General features: G+C 37.0%; 1 pseudogene; it reads right to left on the bottom strand.

Moving 5' to 3' along the window:
- LOC122136855 overlaps positions 1-8885 on the bottom strand; it is an 86186-nt pseudogene that overhangs the window by 40888 nt on the left and 36413 nt on the right.

The following is an 8885-nucleotide window of genomic DNA, read 5'->3' as shown; positions in this document are numbered from 1 at the left end:
TGTGAAAGAACGGTGTGTTTTGACATGTTACTCGGGGTTGAAACATGCCTGCACTCGACCGCAGGCCTACTCTTTTATTCATTATTGGGGTTCCCGGCGAGACCCCATATGTTATATTTTATACTAGACCAAAATAATAACAAATTATCAATTTGATAATTAATCATTATTTTTGCCAAATCATTGTTATTTGTGAACGTAGGCAGGCTTTAAGACCAAGCGGAATCCCTCCGTAAGCTGCTCCCCGCTTCACAGCGCGCGGGACTCGCGCAAACTGAACCCCAACTTTAGCAAGGCAAGGAAAACATTCATTCTGCCTGAAGGAAGACGTATTTCATTGTAAGATTTAATGCTGTTAAATAGAGAGTAAAAAAAAAAAAAAAAAATACAACTAGTGTAGGCTATCCTTAAACTTGGAGCTCATTATATTGAAGTACAAAATCCAAAACACCAGAAGCAACCTACACACAGGAAAAATGGTAAGAGTAGTTTTTTTCCAGAGTTAAAATTTTTTTTCCCTCAAAAATAGTGTTTTTGCTCTATTTTGAGTGTATAGAGTCAAACGTATCAGTAGAGTGGGAGCAAAATCACAGAGTAACTGTGACTCCTCCCATAACTGTTCTCTTCCCAAGTTTCGTTTATCCGCCATGTTAGTCACGGCCGTCGACACCGCTGCTGCTTTTGGGTTGAGAAGAGAACTGCTGGATGGTAAAGTAAATATAGTTTCAAAGTTTTGGTATTCGTTTTCATAATATTCACCCCTGTTATTAGCTCAGATAATTTTTACACATTTTTTTTTTGCATTACATCGTTTTCTCATGTTAGCTTGAGCACTAAGTTGTGCCATGTCAGAAATAAATTAGACTAAGTAATCTTTAATGCAAACAGCTAAGTTAATATAAAAATAACTAACATTAATTGACATCAGTAAGTATCTCATGTTACTATTAAATGTTTGTCCACAAAAATATTGTGACTAGCGCTCGAGTTGTGCACCACATGTACTTGACTCGGTATAGAGTTAAGTTAAAGTTAGCCGTAATTAGATTGCTGGGGGCTATTTTGATGTGCATTATTATCTCTATTTCGGAGGCTAATTTTGGGAATGTAAGGTATTTTCAGAATTTACAAGGGGCTGGTCGGCGATTTTTTAAAAATATTTTATAATTGCCGAACACAATAGAATAACTTGTTTCTTGCCCTAACTGTTCTCTTCCCAAAGTTTCGTCTCATTCCGCCCATTACTGTTAGTCACAGCCATCGACCCGCTGCTGCTTCGATTTGAGAAGAGAACGTGCGCTTCTGCTGCTGATGGTAAAGTAAGTAAAGTTTCAAAAGTCGTATTCATTTTTATAATATTCACCTCTGTGTTTTAGCTTAGATCATTTTGGCACATGTTTTTTTTTTTGGAATTTTACAGTGCGATTAAAGATAGCTTTCTCGTGTTGAAGTGAGAACTAAGTTATATTGAAAGCAAATAGCTAGCATATAATGTTGTTTGATTACAAACGTTAACGTTAACTGACACAAGAAAAACTAGCTAACGTTAGCTGCTTATCAAATGTTCGTCCACTAATCTTTTGTGACAAGCTTCACGAGTTGTGCACTGTTTTTGTACAGTCTATGGCTGTGCACCACATGTACTTGACTCGGTATAGAGTTAACGTTAACCGTAATTGCTGGAGGCCATTTTGATGTACCCCTATTTGGACGATAATTGTTTCTGATAGGAATGTAAGATATTTTCATTATTTACGTGGGCTGTTTGGTGATTTTATTGCCGTCTAAATCTAGAATGTTGTTGTTGTTTCATTTCAGAATTCACTCTTTGAATCCTTTTTGACCACTGCGGAACACAACTGTTGCTTCACTGTATTTGCATGCATTTGTAATATCTACACTTTTATTACTGAAATCCTGGGAAGTATTTACAAGAACAATATTCCTCAGTTGAAAGGAGAAAGAGGGAAATAAACAGTTAAACGTTAGAAATGGGCTTTAAATGTTTACATAATATAGCCTTCAATTAGACATTAAAAATGTAAAACCAAGCAACTTTATGTTTTCCGTGTGTAAATAAGAGGCTGCATTATAACTTAACAAATTTTAATTTTTTAAAAATGACATCCATCATTTTGAGTTAAAAAAGAAATTCATTTCAATTGTATGTATCTTCCTAGTTTTTTAACGGATGTAAATAATCACACAATAAATATGATATTAATTTCCTATTAAATGAAATCTTACTTATTAAAATAAAAATTCCAAGAATAGCCTATTACATTATTACACTTGATAAGTGCGTTCCCTGGTTTGTAGGATCATAAAACTAACTCCTTCGTGAATAAATCACCACAAATGCATGAGATTCATCACTGAGGTGCATGCAGATTTATTTCACATGAGAAACAATTACCGTCCAAATAAAGATATATTATGCACCTTGCCTTAACAGAACTATTGGACAGTTATTACATATTAAAAACACATGTTGCGTAGTGCACTAATGAATGTTCTTTTATTTATCGGACTGTGAGAGTTATCGCCTTGTTTAACTTTGTCTTTTTGGTTCTTTCAGGATGCAAACCAACAATTTTGTCAGAGTGAAGTTCAAAGACAGCAAGAGATATATTTTTTCTTCAAAAACCTTTACATTTCAATCATTTTTGGAATGTGGTAAGAGATAAACTTTAACATTGTTAATATCATAAATACCTTTCAGTCTGAAATATATTTTAAGTAATATATTAAGTGTATGATTGTATATTATGGGTTAAAAAATAACTATTTGTAGTTCCTTTTGCATTGCTGGCCTTTGTCAATTTTCCATTGGTGTGTCTTCCTTCAGTTGCCAAGAAAATGTGATCTTCCTACATTGGATGTTAAAGTCTTTGATGACTCGAAGACAGAAGTTGATGAGGAAGCATTCGTATATCTGCTGACACGACCAGATCTTGGTGTCTTAGAAATTGTCATCCCAGGCACAGCAAACATTGATGGTAAATTTTTTTGACATTCAGTAATATTCACCAATTCACTGATTTCCATAAACTAATATGGCTATTGGATTAATTCTTAATAGCTGTGTTGCATGCTGCCACAGTAGCATGAACAGATAATCAGGACCATTGATATGGTTTATATTGAAGATTCTTTAAGCTCAAGCTCATTAGGAGATACTGAAGGTACGTCAGAGTCCGATGACACAGCAATGTTGATTAGAAGCCCTCCTGAAAAAAATCAAGCTGAGGAACGTCGTCTTGCCAAGGTAAGGATCACCAATCTTGCCTCTGAATTATATCTATATAGAATGACTTAAAAAATTAAAATATTTGTAGCTATATACACTTGTCAGTTGGTAATTTATAATCCCTGCACAACATCGCATCATTCCCCCTCCAGATGATTGAAGATATCCTAAAGACCAGCCCTGGAGGTGAAAGGGTCATTAACGAATATTCCCGCACCAAAGGTCTGTCAGATGCCCGAAGACGTGACATGGTGAAAATCTTGGTAGCACATTTGACACATGAACATGGGTAAGTTGTCCAAACATTACTTCGTAAATTGTTGTTTATGATGTTATGGGTTACAATTATAATTGCTTTGGTTTGTGTGTGTAGAACAAGCCCTTCTCGACATTTGAAGGAAGAATATGCAAAGGGAATCATTTCCCTATTCCCATGCTTGGCTGACCCCAGAAGCAAGCTTGGATATGTAAGTAGCAGTTGCCTCTCAATATTTTTGATTTACAGGAGGAGGAGACATTCTGTATATTGCAAAGTAAAGAATATCTTCATTATAATTGATATGGCATTTATTGCCTTAATCTGGTAATGTATAACTACTAGGTATGTTTATTGTTCTGGTAATAGGAGCATTATTACAATGCAGAAGATGGAAGTGGATATTTGGCGTGGAGAATTAAAACTCTGCAGAAAGAAGCATCAGAGGGACGATGAAGCGTTCACGGCAACCACAAACAGGTGCAAGATTTGATGTTAAGTCATGCTTTTATTAGCTTGGCTAATATTTATTAGGCTTGGTTAACTTTGTTATTTTCAAATGAATATACAACTTGCTTATTTTACACATCTTAACATTTGTGACTTGTCTTTGAAGTATTCTTTTGTTCCTAATTGATCTTTAATTAAGTCTTATTGTAAATGAGGTCTCCATGTTACATAGCATCTCTAAAAAAATATAATCACTGTTCTTTTTTAATGCAAACATTTTTTGCATAATCATCAACGTTGGGCAAATTTAAATGGCACTCTGGGATATATGCATGTTTTACATGTTATTTTCGTGTTATTTATCTAGTTTTGGCATTAATGCATTGTGCTTTGGAAAGAAAAGGAACTACAAATTTTTGGTTTTCATATTGTCTTAAACACTTTCAGGTGGGCAAACTGCTGACAGACATCCCTACAAAGACGACTGCAGTTTGACTGAAGACCGTCAGTGTCAGGAAGCAATAGCCCTGATGAAGCATACAGCTGATGAGGCAGTGGTAAAGGAAAACATGAAGTTAACACTGGCCCATCGCCAGAAGCTGCTGCTGCACGACCCTAATGAGTCAACTGATATTCTATCAATTTTCCCGCGATTCCTGGATATACCAGGCATGGTATGTGAGACTTAAATTCTTAAAACATGAAAACAGACAAATATGAAATCAAGTGCTATTGTTGTTCTGCAGTAACAGAGACTCGTTAGGTAAACAGAGTCAGTTCCTACTATGGTACCTACTTTAATTATCTTTTGCAGATTGATCAAGATTTTGGACTTCTGTTTGGTGATGTGACCTCAGCAAAGTTGTTGGAGAAGTGGTCTACCAACATAAAACCAAAGGTTATTGCACAGGTGGGCCTCACACAGACTAGTGAGCTCCAAGACCTCATCCAAAATGCTGAAGCCACTGAAGTTGAAGAAGTCTACTGTATCTATACTGTGTTACACCTTAAATTATTTAAGAGGAAGTTACACATTAATGACAAGCATAGCTTTAAGATCTACAGTTTAAATTGTAGACACAACTATATCCATTACATATGATTTGCAGGTGCATGTTTACAGTTTGAAATTGTTTTAATTTGGGAGTCTGAATAACAAAAGCATCTTTGATATTTTGTAGGTAAAGTTTAACTGTATGAGCTTAGTTCAATATATGTGGAGGTTTCACCTAAATTCATCCACACATCTGTATTCATCAAGACTGGGCCATGAATGTGCTCTTAATACTGAATCTGTGTGCAGTATTAACTAAAGTACTGGAGTGGTTAATGTATTTATACCAGCACCTCTTCCAAGTTAAGCTAAGTCAAGTTAAAGTGATTTGGAGGTTATGCTCCACCCCTTCTGCCTAAATACCAAAAATGTGTTTAATTTTTTTTTCTGTGTCTCTAGGGTGGGACAGCGACATGTCTTCCATTCTGATGCTGGTTCACCTTTGCCACGCTCCAGTCAAGGCCGCAAGAGACCGGGAAAGATCTCAGCTAAACAAGCATGTGATCGTCTTGTGAAGTTCATCAAGGTGAAGCTACTGATTTAGCAGATCAAATGAAACTATTTTATAATGTTTTGTCACTGTGTGAACTTGACCTTGCTTATTTCTCAGACTTGCTTATTTCTCTTAAAGATCACTTGTCCTCCAAATTGTTGTTCTTGTGCTATTCTTTTCTACTTAGCACATACTTAGTAATGATCTCCTGAAAGTGTGTAATACTGAAACTTTGATGGAAGACATCACTGTATCTTTATTCATGCTGTATATTTGACTTTAACTGCTAAGTCACATTGGCACTAATGTGTTTTCATTCTTTCACAGACCGGGTACCAGTATCCAAGGGCACTTGGATAGCATTGGAGAAAGGCTCCAGCCATATCTACTCGCTGTCGGGCTGAACAGAAGTAGGGTCCATTCTTGGTTTATTGTCATTGACCAACATGCTCTACCCTGTAAGGCTTCTAATTCATTGGCCTGTGTTGATGAGCTTTTCAAAGCTCACTTTGTCTTTTGGGACTTCATACTGTCAGGAATGACCAATGTGGGTGTAGCTTTCTGCAAACCACTGTCTATGATATAGATGTTGAAACCACCAAGGTGAATCCCCAAGTGGCTGAGTTGAGAGCTAGAATCCTCCAGTGAGCAGATGATTTGTTTCATTTGTAAAAAAGGGGCATGCTAATGCCAATGCCCTTATAAGGCACTTCAAGTTAGTTCATGGCCTTTTGTTCAGGAAAAAGTCTCAAGTAAAATGTGCTCAAAGAGGTTGTTCACATGTTTACCATAGTTTTTCTGGATTACGAAAGCATCTCAGCAAGTGTTGTGCAGTTGACAGTTCACGCCGCCTCGATTCTAGTGAAAGCTCATCCACCGCCCAACTCCATTTCATTAGATGATGTAAGTGTTTTATCAAACCAAAATCCACCTTGTGAGTCGGCACTCTTAAAAACAAATATAGTAAACAGTTGTGCAACAGTGGTAGCTGAACTTAAAGTTGCTGGTGTCGCAGAGACAACTATTAACTATGTTGTTGGTGCTCTAGAAGAAGTGATTGGAGATATTCATAGTGATACTCAAAAATCATTGAAAAACAGCCTATCCTTAGAGGAGCCCATAAAAAGTATGGTTGAGTCTCAAATTGATCAGTATTTTGAAAAAATACAAAATCCTTTTGCGCCATTAAACACTGAGAGCAAGAGAATGCGGTACTTTTCAGACAAATGGGGGAAAAATAGATCCCGTTGAAATGTTCTCGGAACAAGATTGCGACGCGGCGTAATAGAACAACTGGAACTTTTGCCCAAACCATTGTTAAGGATAAATTTGTATATATACCAATTCTTATGACATTACAGTCCATTTATAAGCACCCTAGCATTACAGATATGATGGCGAGAGATTCACAACAAAGACCAAATTGTCTTTATGACATACACGATGGAGAATTCTTTAAGAATCATGCACTCTTCTCAAAACAAAGACATGCAGTTCAGATCCAGCTTTTTTTTTTTGAGATGAATGCTCAAACCCCCTTGGATCAAAACGAGGAATACATAAGTTAGGAGCTATCTATTTTACCCTTAGAAATATTTCCCCTAAGTACAATTCGAGTTTACTAAATATACATTTAGTCACTTTATTTCATGCACAAGATATCAAAACCTATGGGTTTGATAAAATACTAGAGCCGCTTGTCCAGGATATCTCAACACTGGAAACCATTGGAATTCAGATTCCTTTATTTGATCAGACAGTTTATGGAACCATTGTCCAGTAGAGCTTAGATTCTCTGCCCCGAGCCCGAGCCCGAGCCCGAGCCCGGGCCCGATATTTCCCGCAACCGTCGGCCTCGGGCCGGGTCGGGTCGGGCCTTGATAAAGCACATCACGTGTCATGCGCAGCGTCTCGTCTACTCGCGGCATTCCGCAGTCTCGCCACGTCGTGACGCATCACACCTGCTGTGCGTGCTGTACTATTCGTCGCTTAAGTGCCACATGGAGCTTGAAGAATCAAAGATAAAAAAAAATTAAAACAGGAGAATTAACTTTGAGCAAAGTTTTGGAGGAAATCGGGAGGTATGGAAACATTTTAAACTAGTCGTGGGGGAGTGACAACATATGTGTTGGCTTTGTCTCGTGCATAAAAGCGCGGCACGCTGCTTGCCTATGACCATCACCAAAAAAAAAACCGGTCTTAGGCCCCATCTTTTTCTGTGTTCATCATTGTTCACTGTTTTATCTTTTTATTTTTATTTTTTACGGTTTCTTCATTCGGAATTTCAGATCCATTTACGAACCATTCGTTATATCTGAATAAAACAAACAACGCAGTTTACATGCTTCTTCCTTGTCGTATTATGTCATTAAGATCATAATTTAAAAATGCACGCACAATTATGAAACTTGATAATGTTCCAGATATGTTATCTATGCACAAACAAATGCCTTTTCAACTTACATGTGCAAAATTCAGAATTAAATGAATGTGCTGCAATTTGTACAAAAAGAGTCTGTAGTACATACTGTGTTTTAGCCCATTAAATAAGCACATTTAAGTTTCAAGTTTGAGTTTTGTTTTGAAGAAAGATTTTCTTTAAGGTGAATTTCGTTTAGTATAAAATGTATCTTAATTTTATCATACATTTTTCATCAACCAATTTGCCTGGATTTAATACATAAAAAGCAATATAGCAGACAATATAATAATGACCTGGCGGCGCCGGCGCGCCACCGGTCACACATACACATTTAAAACTCACCGAATTTACAAATGCACATCTTGCTTGTTGCTCACACACATATTATGTTGAAATAACAATATTTATAGGGAAGTACATTAAATAATAATAATTAATCTTTAAGAATATTTAATTGAATGCTGAATGTTGGTGCTTGTTCATTTAATAAAATTAAAACTTTAATTATGATAATTAAAATAATTTAATATTAATATTGAGTGGCCAAATTTTGCTCATTTATTAATAGTATTTATATTATATATATATAACTGCGCAGCTCCCCCCCCTGTAGCCTAAATGATTCTAGCTACCGCGGCAGCAGCAACAGCACACTGCGTTAAAAAAAACATGGCGCCGCCCCTGGTTATAACGGCCCACATATTAAAAAATGGTCGGGTTTATATCGGGCTCGGGCTCATAATTACAGTGAACGTGTCGGGCCGGGCCGGGCTCGGACACAACGTGGCTCGGGCTCGGGTAGGGTCGGGCTTGATTTGTTGGGCCCGATCTAAGCTCTATTGTCCAGGTTACTGGTGACAACCTTGGAGTCCATTCCTTGTTTGGTTTTGTGGAATCATTTAGTGCTAGGTACTGTTGCCGCTTTTGCCTACTAGAGAAAGAGGACTTTCAGACAGTGTT

Source organism: Cyprinus carpio, chromosome B3, assembly GCF_018340385.1.
Source record: "Cyprinus carpio isolate SPL01 chromosome B3, ASM1834038v1, whole genome shotgun sequence".
In the NCBI taxonomy this organism is placed as follows: domain Eukaryota; kingdom Metazoa; phylum Chordata; class Actinopteri; order Cypriniformes; family Cyprinidae; genus Cyprinus; species Cyprinus carpio.
The sequence above is the reverse complement of the archived record's forward strand: the minus strand, read 5'-3'. Positions and strand labels throughout refer to the sequence as shown.